We start from the raw sequence: 22,395 nt of genomic DNA on the forward strand, positions 1-22,395 counted from the left end.
GTTTAAAAGCATTGACTTTTTTTTTTCCTTTACTGTAAAAACCACATGGTTATTTTGAGCAAACCTTACTTTTGAAAATGACTATACAAAGACAATTGTCAGAATAGGATTCCCCCCGCCCCCCATAATGGGATATTGTAAAGAATGGGCTTTAAGGATTACATTCCTAATCCATTCCACAACCCCAGTGATGCAAGATGGAATTGTGCAGTGTATCTACTTTCCTACAGTCTATTTTAAGCGCCCAAGTTTGATGAGGAGGAAGTTAATGTTGTTTCCAGTAGGGTCTGACTTAACCTCAGGGAGGAGCTCATACTGGGAGAACCTGGCTCATTATGGATTATTTGGTAGCATCAGTCATGCTATGAGATGACAAGACTTTATAAGACAAGTATTAGGGATCAACCTTCAGAGACCAGCACTACATGCAGGCGGAAATCTTCATTGGCAGAACAAAACTGAAAGCCCTTAATGAATTCTGTTACCGTGGCAGCATATTGTCAAATCATGCACTAATAGCAAAAGAGCTAGAAAACCATACCAAGAAACCAGCATGCCTTTTGGCAAGTTGGAGACCAGGCTTTGGTGCTAAGCTTCCAAACACTATAAAGGAAAAAATTAACATCAGAGTAAGCCAAAAGTCATACTCTCCAGGTGTTTGAGTATGAATCCTAGAGCAGCTACATGAACCTGAGGGTTATTTTTTTCTTCCTTGTTTTTTTCTTCCTCCTAAAAGTAATTAGATGTTAGTTGGTTTAATAAAGAAGAGCATCCCAACAGGGTGTCTGGGATTGCAGTTACACTTTAGGGAACACAGCCCTATTTTCTGGATCAATTTTTATACTGTTTACCTCTGTAATTTAAAATGAGGTAGAATTTTAAGGCAATTAGTATAATAAAAGGATGACTAGATATCTTTGATTGCTCAGGTATTGAGCCAGTATTTTATTTTATTTCATTTCATTTTGCCTTTTTAGGGCAGCACCAGTGACATATGGAAGTTCCCAGACTAGAGATCTAATTGGACCTGTAGCTGCTGGCCTACACCACAGCAACAGCAATGCAGGATCTGAGCCACATCTGGGAGCTACACCACAGCTTATGGCAACGCCGGATCCTTAACCCACTGAGGAAGGCCAGGGATTGAACCTGCATCCTCATGGATTCTAGTCAGATCATTTCTGCTGAGCTACGACGGGAACTCCTGAGCCAGTATTTTATATTTATCTTGGGAAGGTAACTACATTAAAATCTGTCTTGGATTGAATCCTGTCAATCATGATGTAAATTACTGGAAATATCAGAAAATCAGAGGTTTAAAAGACAGGAAAAATAATGCAAATCAACTATACTTCAATAAAACTTTTAAAAATGAGGAAGCAAAAGCTATGTAAAATATTTGGGAGAAAGAAGATATACAAGTTGTCTATAAAGCTCCATTTATTTATAGCATTTTTCTTTGTAGTACCTTTGTGTTAGGTCTGCGTTTGCCATCGAGTTCCCTAAAACTTCGACACATACATTGCAAACTTACCTGAAACATTGTCTTTTTCTGATTCCTTTATTCTTAGTCAAATCCTTTGCATTGTTGCTAATCTTCCATTTCCCTTTTCTTTCCCCCCAAACAGCTTCCCATCTCTCTTCTCCCACTGTTTTTTGAAATGAAAGAATATAGAAATGGAGAAGGGAATTTCAGTCTTTGCTCCCTGAAAACTTAGAGGTTTCACAGAGGTGGCTTCTGAGCTGAAGTGGGAAGGAACACAGAAAGTGGAAAGGGCCTGGTGGCTCCCATTCCAACTTCCAGTTTACAAATAAAATTTCATTTAAAGAAGGATTTCCACAACATAAATATCTCTACAGTGATAGATCCCACAGTGCTATCAGCTGGAGTAGATCAGGGTAGGGCATTTGACAAAAGGAAAGCAACCACAGTGAGGGAAGAAAAAAAAAGTGTGTGGATGTTGAAAAAAATTCGCCGTAGATGTTTTATATCACTATTAATCTTCCTTCAAACAGGAAGTGCAGTCTTGCTCCCAAAATCAGGAACAACCAATTTCCTCCTATTTAGTGGTAGCCACTATTCTCCCAATAACTCTAGCAAGATTTATTATCTTCTGCCACCTCAACAGGAGCAAAGCATGTAATGGCATTGGGGTATTTCTCTTGAGTGGGATGATTTAAAAAAAAAAAATAGTGTGAAAGGGTAAAGATAGAACCAAATGGTGAAACAAGGAAACTAAAAATTTATCTCAAATGGTGTCTCTGGTCTTACCCCCAGATTGTATATCTCAATAATTTCTATGGCTAGAAAAATTTTATAGAAAGAAATGTTGCGGAGTTCCCTTTCTGGCTTGGTGGAAATGAATCTGACTAGCATCCCTGAGGATGCAGGTTTGATCCCTGGCCTCTCTCAGTGGGTTAAGGATCTGGCATTGCCATGAGCTATGGTGTAGGTTGCAGACACAGTTTGGATCTGGCATTGCTGTGGCTCTGGCCTAGCCCGATGGCTATAGCTTTGATTCAGCTGCTAGCCTGAGAACCTCCATATGCTGTGGGTGTGGCCCTAAAAAGACCAAAAAAAAAAAAAAAATATTGCTTTTAGTCATAAAGATGTTTTGACTAGATACAGTTTTATAATTACATGAAATAAAAATTATATTGTATTTATATTTATTAAAAGATACACAATTCACAATAAAAATGAATTTATACCAGTACATTTAAAATATATTTCTTACATTAATAGAAATAGAGTTTCAAATTTACAGGACATGATGTCAATGTGCTAACACTTGGTAGCAAAAACATTAAGGAGCAGGAGTTGATGAATTTTTAATTATTTGTATTCAAGTTTTCTAAGTTTAACCTCAATTTAACTGTTGGCTTTTTGAATAAGAGGTTTGATAATGAATAATTTCTTGTTTATCTTTGTATCTTTCTTGAGGAAATAACTCTTATTTCTCTAAAATCTTTAAAAATGTTTCCCTATGTGGGAGTTCCCACTGTGGCTCAGCAGGTTTTGAACCTGACTGGTATCCATGAGGATGCAGGTTCAACCCTGGGCCTCTCTCAGTGGGTTAAGGATATTGCATTGCTGCAAACTGTGGTGTAGGTAGCACACATGGCTGGGATCTGACACTTCTGTGGCTGTTGCATAGGCTGGCAGCTGCACCTCTGATTCAATCCCTAGCCTGGAAACTTCCATATACCATTGATGTGGCTATAAAAGAAAAAAAAATGCCTATACAATGGAAGGCTATTTCTAGTTTACTATAGAAATTTTGATATTTTTTTCTTCAAAAAAAAAACCCACTATTTTTTCCAAATCCAAGAGGTTTTTTTTTTTGTTGTTGTTATTTACTTATTTCTTTAAATCTCAGCATAATAGAGAAATATGTAAAGAATGTCTGTTACATTGTGTCAGCAGATTTTGATTAATTGGGAAAAAACTTATTAAGCAAAATAACATTTCCAATTTTGTATTAAATGTTACTTCTTGTACCGTAGAAAGCAGACAATATTTTGGCAAGATAGAGCTTTTAAAACTAACGCTGAGTATATGTGGGAAAAAGACTTTGAAAGTTGCCTTGTATTCTTAACAGCAGCAGGAAAAGGAAAATAAATTAGAATGGATAAATAGTTAGAATGGAAATACATAATTAAAATGAAATGATAAAGTCCAAATCAAGTTTCAATAGACAATGTATTTTAAGTATTTTCTGAGAAGTAAAATTATCTTTTTAAACAATTCTTTTTCAAAAATATACTTTTAGATGATTTTATTTGTGATTATGTATGTCTAATTCAAACCATGTTATGTTCCTTTCTGTGTTTGGTAACATCCAACCATGAAAAGTAGAATTAGCTTTAAGAAATAATTCAAGGAGAAGACTTCTGCAATAATATTTGCCCCAGTGAACTGAGTAATTTTTGTAAATTGGTCTTTTGGCCTGGGTGATTTAGATAATTACTTAAGTTCTCTCTTTCAGGTTGAATATTCAGATATTATTCAACATCAAGTGTATGATAAATGATTTGTTTTATCTTTTTCTTCAGTAAATTGATCAAATATTGAGTAAAATAATATTCTTAACCTGTTTATTGCCTTTATATAATCCCTAATTTTTCACAAGTAGTGTCTCTAATTTGATTAGATCTTTTCCGATGTTATTTTTAAATTTGTTTGAAGGATTAAGAAAGATTTGTTCAATTAAGGAGAATTCTGGATAAACATTAAAGCTAAAGTCTCTTAATCAGTGTGTAACTGACTATTCTTTATTCATTCTTTGTAAACCATAGATCAAATTACCTGGAAACACTAAGGGACAGTGAAGGATAAGAATACATTCTTTACTCCAGCTAGGATTTTTTATTTTTCTCTAATTGAAATTTTCTTTTCCTTTTTTTGGTATATATATATATATATATACACACACACACACACACACACACATATGTATATATACATGTGTATATATACATATATATATATATATATATATATGTGTGTATATATATATATTTTGTCCTTTCTAGGGCCACACTCGCAGCATATGGAGGTTCCCAGGCTAGGGGTCTAACTGGAGCTGTAGCCACTGACCTATGCCAGAGCCACAGCAATGCAGGATCTGAGCTGCGTCTGTGACCTACACCACAGCTCATGGCAGTGCCGGATCCTTAACCCACTGAGCAGGTCCAGGGATAGAACCTGCAACCTCGTGGTTCCTAGTCAGATTGGTTAACCACTGAGCCACCATGGGAACTCCGTCAGTAGTATTTTTAACTTAGGGCGTGCATTGAGAAATAATTTTGACTTGTCTTTTTTAGTTTTTAATTCATGAAAATAAACCAAAACCAAGAGGTTATAGTTACAATATTTCTTTCTTATGAATATAAAAGAATCTTATTAGCTATTGCAATTTAGACTTTATTGTATTTTAAATTAACCTATTCCTGTTTTTGTGACTTTTTAACAGGCAATAACTTCAAGCGTTTTTGGTGGATATAGATTTTTGCTGCAAGGAAATAACAGTAAGTGCTTATGTATATGCAATGACTTTTTAAAAACTACAACATCTTAATGTTTGGAACTCCATTATGCTTAAATGCATGAGAAAAGTTAATACGATTATTTAAATTTACCCTATCATTTTGCAATTGTGATAACCTGTATTCACTCTAATGATATTTTCCATAGAGTTTTAATAGATTAATGCTAAGTCATTTTAATAATGAAGAAATCTAGACCCATAGCCAAGTCTTTATTTTGTCCAGTGTGTTTATGTCAGTCTTGCTATGGAAATTTCCCTTATGCATTTATGACATTGATTATCACTGATGAGCTGATTTGCAGAGTCTGTTTTATTTGACAATTGATTCTTAATTTTTGGATTGTGGGACATTTATTTTGCATTAATAACTTCTTTTGGAGCAAATCACATTCATCTCTTGTAATGATGCATTTTAAATTGCTTTCATACATATGTGGGTCATTAACTCTTATATTCATCTCACGAAAGGTAAGAGAGGGACCTATTTCTTCTGGTTAGAGTAAATAGTAAATGCAAAATGGAGCAACTTCTCAGTTCTTCTGCATAATGTTTTTCATAATGGTTTAAATATATGCGTTTATTTCAAATGCAAGCATAAGTAGCTTTTGTTTTACCTGCCAGCCTCGGTTATCTTGTGCCTTCCTTTACATTAATGTAATTACTTGGGAATTATCTCTATTCCAAATTGAATAGGGAAATATCAGCTTGCTGCAGGCTCTGTGCTCATCCAGGAATTAAAGTAATTTAAGATACGAGGTTTTAAATGGAAACTTTATTTGTAAGGAGAAGACGTCATTCACTGCCAGAGGTATCCATCTCACTGAAACTTCCAGAGAAAAAAATGCACTCCAGATTTTGAATTTTTGATTTTCTAAATAGTTCAAGTCCTGGTATCTTTCTGCTTAGATGAATCTCTAGTGTGTTTTGTGACCTGCACCATTTCTTGGCTTCTCTTCCTCACTGATCCCATTTCCACGGCATCTTCCTCACTTACCATTGAGCTGTTTGGCAACACCTCTGTTGATGTATGCTCCTTGGGCAATTACGGGTCTTCCTTGAGTACAAGACATGAAATGTTATTTTATAGAGTAGATAATGATTATACTTATAAAATTCCTGCAAGGCTGATTCAGAGATATGCTGCACTGTAAAATAAATTATTTTCTATTTTGGAGATTCCAATTTCACTTGTTTATTAGTAGAGTTGTAGATAAAGGCTTTGGTGAATAAACTACATTGATCTTTAGAAAGTGTTACTGGTACTTGCTTTGTGATGACTGAAAATCATTCACAAAATAACTCAAACTATTTCTCTGTCTTATTCTGGATAAAAAAGAGCAGAAACAACAAAGAAAATTCCTTCATGAATTAGAAGTGTGAAAGTGTCCCTTTCCTTATAATTAAATGGAAGTCATCAGTAGCAGGGCTGCATATTTTACAAATAATGTTACAACCTATTTAGATTAAAAACTCTTTTCCTTGAAAGTCATTTCTAGTTGTTGTTGTTTTTTTCTTTAAATTAGGCTTGTATACGTTCTAGAAATAATTTAAAACAAATATGGATGTATAGATATATATATTTATATAAATATGCATGCATACACACATATCAGCAAGATAATGTTTTCTTTGATTTCCTAAAGAGGAAGCTTTGAATACACAGAATTATTTTTATTTTTGGATCATTCTAATTTTTTACTTTAAATCTGCAATTTCAATCTGTTCTTCTGTCATTTATTTATATATTTAACATGTTTTGTGTTGTGAGGTGTGTGATCTCAGACACTGGGGATAGAGGATGGAAAGACTAAGTTCCTGTCTTCTAGTTCCCCACAGGATGTTAGAGAAAATCTCAACATTTAAAAGTAACTTCAATACAACATGGTGGGGGGTGTGATTGAATCATGGGAAGTAGAAAAGTGCATACCTAGGTCACTCTGGAGGGCTAAAGGTAATTAATACTTTCTGAAGCTTTTTATTGAACCTCAGTAGGTGTGTGTAACTGAAGTAGTATTCTTGAGTGTATGTATTTTCCAAAGTGAGGGTGTGGGGGTGTGGGTAGAGGCAAGGGGTGAGGATTAGGACAAGAAGCTATAAAAATCACTCCAGGCTCCATGGGAAGGGAAGGATACATATGCAGTCCGTAGCAAGAACAAGGTGACATGAGAATATAACCTGCTTAGGGAGCACAGGATAAAAGCTGTGGAGTGGCAGGAAATTAGAGAAATAGAGCATAATATTACATCTGTGACTGTGCTGAGGCGCTAAGGGAGACCTGGTGGATTTTATAATTGTAAGGAATGTTGGAGTTCCATTTTGGAAAGACTGATAGAGCAGCAATTTTGAAGAAGGACTGGGAGGATGGAGAAGGAGCAGCAGAAATGGAGACAGGAAAACTGTTAGCAAATTATGTCAGTAGTTCCAAGAAACACGTGATGACAGGCTTATCAGACAGTGGTTTTGCTGATAGAGCATAGCCTTAAAAGACTCTAGGACTGAACAATGGAGACCAGATTTTTTTTTTTTTTTTTTTTTTGTCTTTTGTTGTTGTTGCTATTTCTTGGGCCGCTCCTGCGGCATGTGGAGGTTCCCAGGCTAGGGGTTGAATCGGAGCTGTAGCCACCGACCTACGCCAGAGCCACAGCAACGCGGGATCCGAGCCGCATCTGCAACCTAACCACAGCTCACGGCAACGCCGGATCGTTAACCCACTGAGCAAGGGCAGGGACCGAACCCGCAACCTCATGGTTCCTAGTCGGATTCGTTAACCACTGCGCCACGACAGGAACTCCCGAGACCAGATTGTTTACTTGTGGTTATCTGTCCTGTTTGAAGAAGAGAACCTATAGGATGATTATAGATCAGAAGGCTCTTGTCAGTTGGATTGGGTTGAGGGAGAAGAGAAGCTAATTTTAAAACAGTTGTAAGAGCTGAGAGATTGAGTTCAATTTAGGACATTAGTCTCTTCTTCATTCTCTAGAAGGTACTAGGAGTCTTTATGGAGTTGAGTTCAGAACCCAGGTAGAACCACTTGGCTCTAATTGTTATGACTATTTGTTCTGTTTTCCGTATTCTGTCCAATAGAATAACCACTAGCCTCACGTGACTAATAAAATTAATTAAGATTTCAAATTTATTTCCTCAGTGGCATTCACTATATTTCATCTGCTCACTAGCCAAATGTGGTGAACAGCTCCTCTCTTGAATGGCACGTGAATTGCCAAAAGTCATACTGAACAATGCAGTGCTAGATTTTCAGAGCACTCATAAAAGAATGTGGCTTTTGAATCCCAAAGTAAATACATAATTAAATGTATTTTATCATGTTTACCTTTCTAAAACTCTTAGAGAGAGATTTAATTATATTCTTATTCCATAATCCATTAGTTTGGTGAATAACATCTGAATTTTAATAGAATGAGAAAATTTTAAATTCACTCATTTATAATTCAAGGATTTTTATTCTCCATCAGTATAGGGCATAACTAGAAGCTACCAGGCTCTTAGAGAACTGACAAAAAAAAAAAAAAGCCCCTGGTAACAAATCAAAGGGGACACTGGAGAACAAGACAATATTTTCAACATATTTTCTTAACGCTTTTTCAGAATCTCAATTTCCATTTTTAAATTCATTAATAAAACTCATTGATGTTAGTTCTCACTAAAGAGAACTAACATGCATGTTCTAACATGCAGAATAACAGAATCTTATTAGAGTGCAATTTCCAGGGCTCGCTATGTAAAATATAGTTCACTACTCCTGACCCCTTAAAAAGGATGAGGCAGAAAAACCCAAAATATCAGCCTTTAATAATAGTCTTGCCAAATGATGGCATATCTTATTTCTGAGGGAAATACACTTTGAACTTACGGGGAAAGTAAATTTGCTCTATTCGAATTGCACACAACCTGAGTTCATTACATGTGGTTTGTGGGTTAAAGGATGTTTCGCACCTGGTGGCATATTCATTATAAACAGATTTTTGATCTTCTTTTACCATTATTTTCAGATTAGATATTGGGGGGGACTAGTTGGAAACAGTGTAGGAAAGAAGCAGTGTATAGTGTGAATAGTTGAGTTAGTCTGTAACATCAGCCCTGGACTATTTTTTACACAATCCCCCCCGAAATTATTTACTGACTACAAACTATTTGTATGTGGTTGTCTAACACTGTAAACCAATATATGTATATGTTTATGTGTGTGTATATATGTGTATATGTGATTATATGTACAAATATACATTAGTTTATATATAAAAATTATCACTAAAAGCTAATTTATATGTATGTGTATATATATACACACATATGTTTTTTGTGTATATATATAATCAAATCATCCTTTAGAACAAACTTCACTCTCTCACTGTATTACAATTTATAAGCATTTTTTAACCTAATTCAACTTTAATATTTTAAAATGAATTCCAGTTCCCCTCTGTCAAAAATAGCTTCATGATTGTTCTCCTTGACTACGTATTTTTCTTCTTCCCATGCAGATTAATCCAAGGTATTATTTTTATCATAGCACTTTTTTTCCCCCCTTGCATTCCTTTAGAGAATCCACTGAACCTGCAGAATAAAGTTTTGTCTTTCACCTAGCATTCAAAACCCGTCCCACCTGTCCAGGTCTGCAACAGCTTACACCCAGTCCCTTAAATTAAGTGATTGTCTGCTACTCTTTCTCTTCACTTCCACTTAGTAAACTCATTTGTCCCTTACTGCCTCCCCTCAGTCTTCTTTTTCTCTGTCTCAGAGCCTTTTGCCTTTATGTCACCTTTACCTGGGTAGCTTTAGTCTCTTGTGGCTTAGATTCCATCCAATCTTCCTCACTTTTCATGGAGCTTATTAATTTGATGTGTCTATATGGTCCCTTGTGACCACTCTTGAGATGAAGTAAGATTAATAACAAATACTTATTCAAGTCCCTTAGTTATGTCATCTTAGCTTGCTTGAGGGTAATTTGTCACTGTCACAAGATTGTATTGGTAAAGGTGCACTCTAAGTGTTTGTTGACGGAGAGTTCAAAGAACAGATACCTTAAAACTGTAGCCTTCCTTGGTCAGCTTGTTGATCCCTACCAACGTCAAATGCCTTATGGATCAAATTAGCAAAATATTATTGTCCTTTTTCTTGTGCTCAAGAATACTTGGACAACAGATTTTCTTCTTTGAATCTCTGATGGGCCCTAAGGTCTGTAAATATTGATATTCTGTCTAAAGATCAATTTCTGAAATGATATTAATGTGTTCATGTAGTTACCTTTGAAGAGAATATGGATTTTGATTTACCTGACTATAAATATTAACTTATCTGAAGTAACAAATATGGTTATTTCTGCATTAGTTTATAATAAACATTTCATTCAGTGAAAATGAAAACTAAAATATTTTATTTACAATTACTTTTGAACTTGTTTTTCAATTAAAATTGACTTGAGAGACTTTACAACTTATAGTGGTGTCTTAGGGAGGTCAACTTTTGTGCTTAAAGAGAAGTTAAATTATATGAGGCTTACTTAGAGGCCTTTCTAACTCCCAAATACACCCTTTAGTTATATCTTATGTAGAAGAAATACAAGTGTTTAAAATTTCTAATGACCACTTTTGTGTTTTCTGAAATTATACCTATTAAAAGAAATAAATTATCCAGCTATCTCATACAAATAAATTATTCCATGTGGGGTTTTGTTTTTGTTTTTGTTTTGTCTTTTTGTCTTTTAGGGCCACATCAGCAGCATATGGAGGCTCCCAGGCTAGGAGTTGAATCAGAGCTGTAGCTGCTGGGCTACACCAGAGCCACAGCAACATGGGATCTGAGCCATGTCTGCAACCTACACCACAGCTCATGGCAGCGCCAGGTCCTTAACCCACTGAGCGAGGCCAGGGATCGAACCTTCCTCATGGATGCTAGTTGAGTTTGTTAACAACTGAGCCATGACGGGAACTCCATATTCCATGTGGTTTTATCTTCCATTGTCACCTCATGTATTAAGTGATCTTCATGGACTGGAATCAAAGATAGCCAGGTGGTGATGGAAGAATAATGAAAAATGTCTGGAGCAATAGGAGACATTTGCACTAAGGGAACAAAATAAGAATGAGAAATACCTACTATTACCCTTGAAAAGGTGGAGGAATTTTCAAAATAGGACAGAAGGAGGAGTAGGCAAAGATAGACTCTGATTGGATTCAATTATCTGAAATTTGACCCATGATGTGAATTTAGAAAAATAAATTATTGCATTATGTATATGTAAAGTTGTATTGCTAACTCTATTTAGAGCATATTAATCAATTCTATTAATTCCTCAAAATGGCAACTTTAGGTGTCATTGAGATGAAATAAGATTAATAACAAATACTTATTCAAGTCCCTTAGTCATGTCCTTTTAGCTTGCTTGAGAATTCAGTGATTGTGAGAATTGTATCAATTCAATTTTATACTCACTAATTCAAAGTATAATTTCATTTATTATTATTATCATTATTAAAGTATAATTTATTTACAATGTTTTGTCAAGTTCTGTTGTACAACAAAGTGACCCAATCACACACTGTACTATATAGTAGAAACCTGTTCTCCACCCATTCCAAATATAACTGTATCCAAAAAAAACCTCAAATGCCCATTCATCTCACTCCCTCCCCATTTCCCCTTGGGAAACCCGAAGTCTGCTCTTCTTGGGCATGATCTATTTCTGTTTGTTTGTTTGTTATTTTTAGTTAGGATCATCTGTTCCATATTTTAGATTCCACAAATAAGTAATATCATATGCTATTCATCTTTTTCTTTCTGGCTTACTTCTCTTAGTATGGGAATCTCTAAATCTACCCATGTTGCTGCAAATAGCATTAGTTTGTCTTCTTATTGTCTGAGTAATAGTCCGTTGTATATATGTACCACATCTTCTTAATCCATTCATCTGCTGGTGGACATTTAGGTTGTTTCCACGTCTTGGCTATTGTGAATAGTGCTGCTATGACCATAGGAATGCATGTATCTTTTTCAATGAAAGTTTTCTCTGGATATATGCCTAGGAGTGGGATTGCTGGATCATATTTAGTAGCTCTATATTTAGTTTCCTGAGGTTCCTCCATACTGTTTTCCATAGCATTTGTACCAGTTTACATTCCTACCAACAGTGGAGGAGGGTGCCTTATCTCCATACCCTCTCCAGCATATGTTATTTATTGACTTGTTAATGATGGCCATTCTGACTTGTGTAAGGTGGTACCTTGTAGTTTTGATTTGCGTTTCTCTAATAATTTGTGTTATTGAGCATTTTTTCTGATGGCCATCTGTATATCTTCTTTGGAGAAATGTCTATTTAGGTCTTCTGCCAATTATTTATTTATTTATTTTTAAATTTTTTAATGATTTTTATTTTTTACATTCTGCCCATTTTTAAATTTTTTTTTTGATTTGCATGAGTGTTTTGTATATTTTGGAGATTAGACCCTTGTCTGTTGCATCGTTGGCAACATTCTGTGGGTCATCTTTTTGTTTTTTTTAATGGTTTCCTTTGCTGTGCAAAAGCTTTTGAGTTCGGTTAGTTCCCATTGGTTTATGTGTCTTTATTGTTGTTATTCTAGGAGGTAGATCAAACAAGATGTTGCCATGACTTATGTTAAAGAGCATTCTCCCTATGTTTTCCTCTAAGAGTTTTTTAGTGCCTGGTCTTATATTTAGGTCTTTAATCTATTTTGAGTTTATTTTTGTATATGGTATTAGATAGTGTTCTACCTTCTTTCTTTGGACTTGGATTGGAAGAATCAATATTGTCAAAATGACTGTACTTCCCAAGGCAATCTACAGATGAGGTGCAATCCTGTCAAATTACCAAAGACATTCTTCACAGAACTAGAACAGAGTAGTTTGAAACTTGTGTGGAAACACAAAAGACTTGAAATAGCCAAAGCAATATTGTAAAAGCAATATATATATATATATATATATGTATATTTATTTATTTATTTATTTATTTATTACTGCATACATATTTTTACAGACAGTAGGAATGTTCTTCAAAGATGTGTATTTCTGGAAGACTTCTGAATATTTAAGTTTATAATTAGTTTACACTTAACTACCTTTCCATGAACAAAATTTTCAGGCATAGTGAATCAAGGTATAGAGGAAATTGTAAAGAATCTTTACTATTTGCTTATTGGTGTCTGTAAAGCCATCTTTTACAATTGCATTTGAAACAACATTTATATACATATTTTCTGGATATACATTTTTTTTATTTGCTTAAATGGACACATAAGATGATGTTAGTTTCTGTATTTCAAATTCCAGGGGGAATTTGCATTTATTTTTAAATTACATATTTCATTAGTGTCCATTTTCCAAAAGAGAGTTTATTCTAAATTTAGGTGGAGTTTTTGGCACTCTTGTTCTAATTATGAACATACTAAGAATATTAAGGTAACGAAAGGTAACAGATGTGGGTTAGTCTAGATGGATCTGCACTTGTAAGTAAACACTGAGTTCAAAAGAAAGTGTGAAAAAAAAAGTTTGATGGTGATAGAGATCTTGGGAGTAAAACTGTTAGTTTTTTCTAGTCATGAGCTGTAGTTTTGCCAAGAGTCCATCAGTACAAGCTCTGTCAGAAAAGAGCTAGAGAAAGGCATAATCAATCTGTGATTTTGTGTCACCCAAGAAAGATGACAGATCTGAAACAGCTTTCCTTACATGTGCCTTAAGATACGAGTAAATGTATGCATCACCTTAGTGATAATAAAAACTGACTTTGTGACCTCAAGTAATCATCCTCCAAGGATATTTTCATGGAAGGCTAGGAAATTGCACTGTTATGTAAAATGGGTTAAATTTGCCACATTTTCTTTTACTCATTTTTAGAGAATGGATTCAGTGATGTGGTTTACATTCTAATTTAAATTTTTTGCTTGAGATTGAGGTCCTGGAAGTGGAATGTTGAATACCTTATATGAAATTTTGTTGTCTTCTCTATTAGCTTGACCTTCTGCTATCCTGTATATTTACTGGTTGGACATTTCACCTATTCCTCTTAGTTCAGTAAAGCTATAAATAGGAAGAAGAAGTAGAAAGGTTAGCCAATCAAAATGCAGAATATGGATAAAGGTCAGGGTAGTAGGAGCATGCAATTCTAATTCCCAATATATATCAGACAATAAAAATCTGACAGCTCATCCTTCTGGCAAAAATTGTAATAATGAAATTGCAACTGCTGTGCAAATTATTTTTTTATATGGGACTGTAGAGTTGAAATAGAGTAATAGTATTTGTCCATTTCCATTAAACTTTTAGAATTATACTCTCGATGCTTTTGAAGAAGCCATACATACAAAATAGAAAAACAACAAATGTAAATTTGAAAGTTCCAGATTTTTACACATTTCCTCTTTACACATTAACGAATTATAGTTTGGTTTTTATGTGGGCCAAATAATGTATAGGTCCGATAAATCACAGAGACTTAGAAGTCCAAAATTTGAAATAAACTGAACAATGACAAAATTGTTGATGACTTAATTGTTCTTTTCACTTAAGGTATAGCCTTTACAGATATTTCTTGGCATACATGTAAAAGATTATGCAGTATGCGAGTTTGATAATTGCTTCCTCAAAGATAGGCACATCTTGATACCTGAAATCTGTGATTGTTACATTATATGGCAAAAAAAGCCACAGAAACTGCAAAATCTTGGGAAGGCTATCCTTAATTATCCAGGTGGACTCTAAATACCATCACTTTTATTTTTATAAAAGGAAGGTGGAAGGAGCTTTTATAAACAAACAGAGAAAAAGGCAATGTGTCCTTGGAGACAGATATGAGGGTGCTATGGCCACAAGTCAAAGAATGCCAGCAGTCATCAGAAGCTGGAAGAGCAAAGAAATATACAGTCCTTTAGCCTCAGGAGGGAGCATGGCCCTGCCAACACCTTGATCTGGGCCAAGTGAAACTAATTTCAGATTTCTGGCCTTCAGAATTATAAGAAAATAAATAGATGTTATTTTAAGCCACTAAGTTTTTGGTTTGCAACCATCAGAAATTAATAAAGGGCATTTGGGGTAAAGGAATGAAGCTCTGGGAACATTTTTGCTGAAAGTAATATCCCTTTCAATTGTAGAAAGAGAAGAGTTTCTAGATTCATATCGTAACTAATCCAATTATCAATTCAAATGCAAACATTTCAACTCTCTTAATATGTGGTAATAGATAAGTCATCTGCTATTCAAGAGCCTGATACCATGAGGCTCACAAATTATAGCACAGAAGATAAGAACTGCTTATAGAATGAAGAGCCCTGGAAATGGGTCCTGGCTGGCTGATAAAGTGAAATTCCTCTTTGATTTCTCCAAGTGTTTAAAGAGAAGAATAGTGCTAGATCAAAAATCTCTTCCAGCAGCTTGGTGTATTTACTGTAAAGGAGAGGGGTATTAAAAAATAACAAAATCTGGGTATGGTTAAGGAAGATAAGCCTGATGGTGAACCTTGGGGAAGATAATGAAGAATTTGAAACTCTGGGCATCTGGGACATGCAAGTTTATAACAGTAATATGGAACATGAGGGTAAGGTCTGTGGAAAAATGCCTCAAATTCAATTTTACGATATTTAAAAATTCCTATCATTGTCCTTGTCTATATACCCTCAGTGTTACTTATCTATTTATGATTATTATTTTAAAAAAATTATTACTCAATGAATTTAGAACATACATAGTTTTACAATGATCATCACAAACCAATTTTATAGGATTTCCATACCAAACCACCTGAGCATCTGCCCACCTCCCAGACTGTCTCCTTTGGAGACCATAAGTTTTTCAATGTCTGAGAGTCAGTATCTGTTCTTCAAAGAAGTTCAGTCTGTCCTTTTTTTAGATTCCACATGTCAGTGAAAGCATTTGATGTTGGTGTCTCATGTCTGACTGACTTCACTTAGCATAATTTCTAGGTCCGTCCATGTTGCTAAAAATGCTGGTATTTTGTTCCGTTTAATGGCTGAGTAATATTCCATTGTGTATATGTACCACCTCTTCTTGATCCACTCCTCTGTCGATGGACATTTAGGTTGTTTCCATGTCTTAGCTAGTGAAAATAGTGTTGCAATGAACATTGGGGTACATGTGTCTTTGCGAGTCATGGTTTTCTCTGGATAGATGCCTAGGAGTGGGATTACTGGATCAAATGGTAGTTCTAGTTTTAGTTTTCTGAGGCTCTCCATACTGTTTTCCACAGTGGTTGTGCCAATTTACAATCCCACCAAGAGTGTAACAGGGTTCCTTATTCTCCACACCCTCTCCAGCACTTCTAGTTTGTAGACTTTTGGCTGATGGCCATTCTGGCTGGTGTAAGGTGGTCCCTCAGAGTGGTTTTGATTTGCATTTCTCTAATGATGAATGATGTGGAACATCTTTTCATGTGTTTTTTGGCCATCTGTATGTCTTCTTAGGAGAACTGTCTGTTTAGATCTTCTGCCCATTTTTGGATGGGGTCGTTTGTTTTTTAGGTATGGAGCTATAGAAGGTGTTTATACCTTTTGGAGATGAATCCCTTGTCAGTTGATTCACTTGCAAAGATTTTCTCCCATTCTGTGGGTTGTCTTTTCGTGTTGTTTCGGGTTTCCTTTGCTGAGCAGAAACTTTTAAGTTTCATTAGGTCCCATTTGTTTATTTTTGTTTTTATTGTCAGTACTCTAAGAGGTGGATGTGAGAAGATATTGCTGTCGTTTATGTCAGAGAGTGTTTGGCCTATGTTTTCCTCTAAGAGTTTTATAGTGTCTGGTCTTCTATGAAGGTCTTGAATCCATTTGGAGTTTATTCTTGTGTCTGGTGTTAGGGAGTGTTCTAATTTCCTCCTTTTCCATGTGGCTGTCCAGTTTTCCCAGCACCACTTATTGAACAAGCGGTCTTTTCTCCAATGTATATTCTTGCCTCTTTTGTCATAGATGAGTTGGCTGTAGGTGTGTGGGTTTAACTCTGGACATTCTATCCTGTTCCACTGATCCATATGTCTGTCTTGGTGCCAGTACCATATGGTTTTGATGACTGTTGCTTTGTAGTATAGTCTGAATTCTGGGTGCCTGATTCCTCCAGCTCCATTTTTCATTTTCAAGATGTCTTTGGCTCTTCTGGGTCTTTTGTGCTTCCAACCAAACTTTAAAATATTTTATTTGAGTTCTGTGAAAAATATCCTTGGTAATTTGATAGGGATTGCGTTGGATCTGTGGATTGCCTTGGGTAGTATAGTCATTTTGATAATATTAACTCTTCCAATCCACGAGCATGGTATGTCTTTCCATCTATTTGTGTCCTCTTTGATTTCTTTCATCAGTGTCTTATAGTTTTCAGCGTACAGGTCTTTTGTCTCTTTAGGTAGGTTTACTCCTAGGTATTTTTTTCTTTTGGATGCGATGGTAAATGGGATAGCTTCCTTAATTTCTCTTTCTGATCTTTCATTGTTGGTGTATAGAAATGCCATCAAGTTGTGTGTATTAATTTTGTATCCTGCAACTTTGCCAAATTCATGGATGAGCTCTACCAGTTTTCTGGTAGAGTCTTTAGGATTCCCTAGGTATAGTATCATGTCATCTTCAAATAGTGATAGTTTTACTTCTTCCTTTCCAATTTCGATTCCTTTTATTTCTTTTACTTCTCTGATTGGTGTGTCTAGGACTCCCAGAACTATGTTGAGAGCAGACATCCTTGTCTTGTTCCTGATCTCAGTGGGAATTCTTTCAGCTTTTCACCATTGACAGTGTTGTTCCCTGTGCTTTTGTCATAGATGGCCTTTATCATGTTGAGGTAGGTTCCCGCTATGCCCACTTTCTGAAGGGTTTTTATCAGAAATGGGTGTTGAATTTTGTCAAAGGCTTTTTCCACCTCTATTGATACGATCATATGGTTTTTATTCTTCAGTTTGTTAATGTGGTGTATCACACTGATGTATTTGTGAATATTGAAGAATCCTTGCATCCCTGGGATAAATCCCACTTGATCATGATGTAGAATCCATTTGATGTACTGTTGGATTTGGTATGCTAGTATCTTGTTGAGGATTTTTGCATTGATGTTTACCAGTGAAATTGGCCTGTGGTTTTCTTTTTTTGTGATATCTGTCTGGTTTTGAAATGTGGGAGATGGTGGCCTCATAGAATGAGTTTGGGAGTGTCCCTTCCTCTGCAATTTTTTGGAATAGTTCCAGAAGGATAGGTGTTACCTCTTCTCTAAATGTTTGATAGTATTTGCCTGTGAAGCCATCTGGTCCTGGACTTTTGTTTGTTGGAAGTTTTTTAAACACAGTTTCAATTTCAGTTCTTGTGATTGGTCCATTCGTCTTTTCTATTTCATCTTGGTTTAGTCTTGGAAGATGGTACCTTTCTAAGAATTTGTCCATTTCTTCTAGGTTCTCCATTTTATTGGCATCTAGTTGCATATAGTAGTCTCTTATGATCCTTTGTATTTCTGTAATGTCCGTTGTTCCTTCTCCTTTTTCATTTCTAATGTTATTGATTTGAGTCCTCTCTCTTTTTTGCTTGATAAGTCTGGCTAGGGGTTTATCAATTTTGTTGATCTTTTCAAAGAACCAGCTTTTTGTTTCATTGATCTTTTCTATGGTTTTCTTTGTTTCTATTTCGTTGATTTCTGCTCTGATCTTTATGATTTCTTTCCTTCTACTATCCTTAGGTCTTGTCTGTTCTTCTCTCTGGAGCTGCTTTAGATGTAAAGTTAGCTTGTTTATGTGAGCTTTTTCTTGTTTCCTGAGGTGGGCTTGTATTGCTGTAAACTTTCCTCCTAGAATGGCTTTTGCTGCATCCCATAGGTTTTGGAGCGTCATATCTTTGCTGTCATTTGCTTCTAGGTATTTTTTAATTTCCTCTTTGATTTCTTCAGTGATTCATTGTTTGTTTAGTATCATGTTGTTCAGTCTCCACGTGTTTGTGTTTTTTTGCAGATTTTTTCTTGTTGTTGATTTCTAGTCATATAGCATTGTGGTAGCAAAATATGCTTGATATGATTTCAATTTTCTTAAAGTTACTGAGGCTGGGTTTGTAGCCCAGGATGTAATCCATCTTAGAGAATGTTCCATGTGCACTTGAGAAGAATGTGTATTCTGTTGCTTTTGGATGGAATGTCCTATAAATATCTATTAAGTCCATCTGGTCTAATGCTTAATTCAGGGCCTATGTTTCCTTATTGATTTTCTGTCTGGTCGATCTGTCCATTGCTGTAAGTGGGGTGTTGAAGTCCCCCAGTATAATTGTGTTTTTGTCGATGTGTCCTTTTAAGGTTGTGAACAGCTGCCTTATATGTTGTGGTGATATTTAAAATTGTTATGTCTTCTTGGATTGATCCTTTGATCATTATGTAATGTCCTTCCTTGTCCCTTAAAATATTCTTAATTTTAAAGTCTATTTTGTCTGTTATGAGTGTTGCTACTCCAGCTTTCTTTTGATCTGTGTTTGCATGAAATATTTTCTTCCATCCTCTCACTTTCAATTTGTATGAAGTGAAGTGGGTCTCTTGAAGATAGCATATATATGGGTCTTATTTTTGTATCCATTCAGCCAGTCTGCATCTTTTGGTTGGGGCGTTTAGGTAATTATTGATATGTATGTTTTTATTGCCATTTTATTAATTGCTTTGGATTTGTTTCTATTGCTCTTTTTTCTTCCCTTCTTCTCTTGTTCTCTCCTCTTGTGGTTTGATGACGATATTTAGTTTTGTATTTGAGTTGATTTTTCTTACTTGTTTGTGTATCAGTTGTATCTTTTTGCTTTGCAGTTACCCTGAAGTTTTGATATGAGTCTCTCTCTCTCTATATATATATATGTATGATTTTTTTTTTTTTTTTTTTACTTTTTGCCCTTTCTTGGGCCGCTCCTGTGGCATCTGGAGGTTCCCAGGCTAGGGATAGAATCAGAGCTGTAGCTGCCAGCCTATGCCAGAGCCACAGCAACGCAGTATCTGAGCCATGTCTGCGACCTACAGCACAGCTCATGGCAATGCCAGATCCCCAACCCACTGAGCAAGGCCAGGGATCGAACCCACAACCTCATGGTTCCTAGTCAGATTCGTCAACCACTGCGCCACGACGGGAACTCCAATATATGAGATTGTTTTAAGTTGTTGGTCTCTTAATTGCAAGTGCATCTCCAGTGCCCTGCATTTGTACCCTCCTCTTCTCATGATTTCTGATTTTAGTGGCATAGTTGTGCATGGATGATTTCGTATCTTTGCTGTGTATATACCTGTACTGATGAGCTTTGTCATTTGTGGTATTTTTGTTTCTGGTTGTGCCTTTTCCTTTCTGCCTGGGGAAGTTCCTTTAGTATTTGTTGTAAAGCTGGTTTAGTGTTACTCAGTTCTCTTAGCTTTTACTTATCTTTAAAGCTTTTGGTTTCTCCTTCAAATCTGAATGAGTGCCTTGCTGGGTAAAGTAATCTTGGTTGGAGGTTTTTTCCTTTCATCACGTTAAGTATATCATGCCACTCCCTTCTGGCCTGCAGAGTTTCTGTTGAAAAATCTGCCGATAACCTTATTGGGGTTCCCTTGTATGTTATTAGTTTTTTTTCCCTAGCTGCTTTCAAGATTTTCTTTCTCTTTAATTTTCGTTAGTCTGATTAATATGTGTCTCAGAGTATTCTTCCTTGGGTTTATTTTATATGGTACTCATTGCACTTTCTGGATTTGAGTGAGTTGTTCCTTTCTCATGTTAGGTAAGTTTTCAGCTATTATTTCTTTGAATATTTTTCTGTCCCCTTCTCTTTCTCTTCTCTTTCTAGAACCCGTATAATACAGATGTTGGTGTGTTTAACATTGTCCCAGAGTTTTCTGAGTCTCTCTTCATTTGCTTTCAATATTTCTTCTCTTCTCTGTTCTACATCCATGATTTCCTCTAATCTGTCCTCCACCTCACTTATTCATTCTTCTGCCTCCTGTATTCTGCTGTTGGCTGCTTATAATGAAGTTTTTATTTCAGTTATTGTATTTTGCATCTCTTCTTAAGTTTTATATCTTGTATCTTTTTGCTCAGTGTTTCCTGTAAACTATCCATCTTTGCCTCCAGTTTATTTACAATGTCTTGTATCATTTTCAGCATCAACAATCTAAAGTCTTTTTCCTGGAGGCTGAGAATCTCCTGATCCCTTAGCTGATTTTCTGGGTTTTTTTCTTTCTCCCTCATCTGAGTTATAGTTCTCTGTTTTTCATTTTTATAGGTTTTTGGTGTGGTGACCTTTTTACAGATAAAAAGTTGTAGCCTCTCTTACTTCTGGCATCTGCCCCCCTTGTGACTGAAGTTGGTACAGGGGCTTGCTGTAGGCTTCCTAATGGGAGGGACTGTTGCCTGCCCATTGGTAGGTGGAGTTGATTCCTATCCCTCTGGTGGGTGGGGCTTTGTCTCTGGATGAGATTAGAGGTGGCTGTGTGCCTGGGGATGGGGGGGTCTTTAGGCAGCCTGTTTACTGCTGGGTGGGTCTGTAATTCCACCTTGATTGTTATTTGGCGTGGGGCTTCTCAGTGCTGATGGGTGTGGCCAGATTTTCCCAAAATATCCACCTCCAGAGAAGGGCATGCTGCTGAATATTCCCAAGAGCTTTGTTTCCAACGTCCTTCCCCACAACAAGCCACATTCATCCCTGTTGTCCTAGGAAGTCCTCCAAGAACTGCAGTCAGGTTTGACCTAGATTCCTATGGAGCATTTTATTTGCCCTGGGACCCAGTGCATGCAAAAGTTTGTGTGTGCCTTTTAAGAATGGGGTCTCCATTTCCCCCAGTCCCATGGAGCTCCTGCATACAGTCTCACTGGCCTTCAATGCCAGATGCTCTGGGGGTTCCTTCTCCCAGTGCCAGATACCCACAAGTGGGAGTTTGATGTGAGGCTCACATCTCTCACTTCTGTATGTGAGTCTCTGTGATACAGTTACTTTCCAGTCTGTGGGTCTTCCCACCTGGCAGGTATGTTGTTGCTTATATCCTGTAACCACCCTTTCTACCTTTTGATGTGGCCTCCTCTTTATCTTCTGGAGTAGGATATCTTTTTGAAAGTTTCCAGTCCATTTGTTTGAATATTGCTCAGTATTTGGTTGTAAATTTTGTTGTTTTTAGGAGAGAAATTGAGCTGCAGTCCTTCTATTCTGCCATGAAACTACTAAAGATGGTTTAGTAGACTGCTGATTCATGGAAATTTTAAAAGATTATGTACCATGTACATCCAGCTCAGCAGGGCTATAGCTAAAACAGGTCAGACCATTTTGTTTTCTTATATGCTGACCATACATTATCTTCCTTGTGGCTAAGAACGCTTAAGAATGAACTTGCAGGGAGTTTCCTTCATGGCTTAGTG

General features: G+C 36.1%; 1 protein-coding gene across 12 annotated transcripts in view; it reads left to right on the forward strand.

Moving 5' to 3' along the window:
* The window catches only part of TENM3 (teneurin transmembrane protein 3), a 2,583,558-nt gene that overhangs the window by 748,473 nt on the left and 1,812,690 nt on the right, over positions 1–22,395 (forward strand). For all 12 annotated transcript variants that reach the window (XM_021076354.1, XM_021076353.1, XM_021076364.1 and 9 more), the window contains exon 4: positions 4,977–5,031. The gene's annotated coding sequence lies outside the window, so the exon portion shown is untranslated. The remainder of the gene's footprint in view (positions 1–4,976; positions 5,032–22,395) is intronic.

This window comes from Sus scrofa, chromosome 15 (genome assembly GCF_000003025.6).
Source record: "Sus scrofa isolate TJ Tabasco breed Duroc chromosome 15, Sscrofa11.1, whole genome shotgun sequence".
Taxonomy (NCBI): domain Eukaryota; kingdom Metazoa; phylum Chordata; class Mammalia; order Artiodactyla; family Suidae; genus Sus; species Sus scrofa.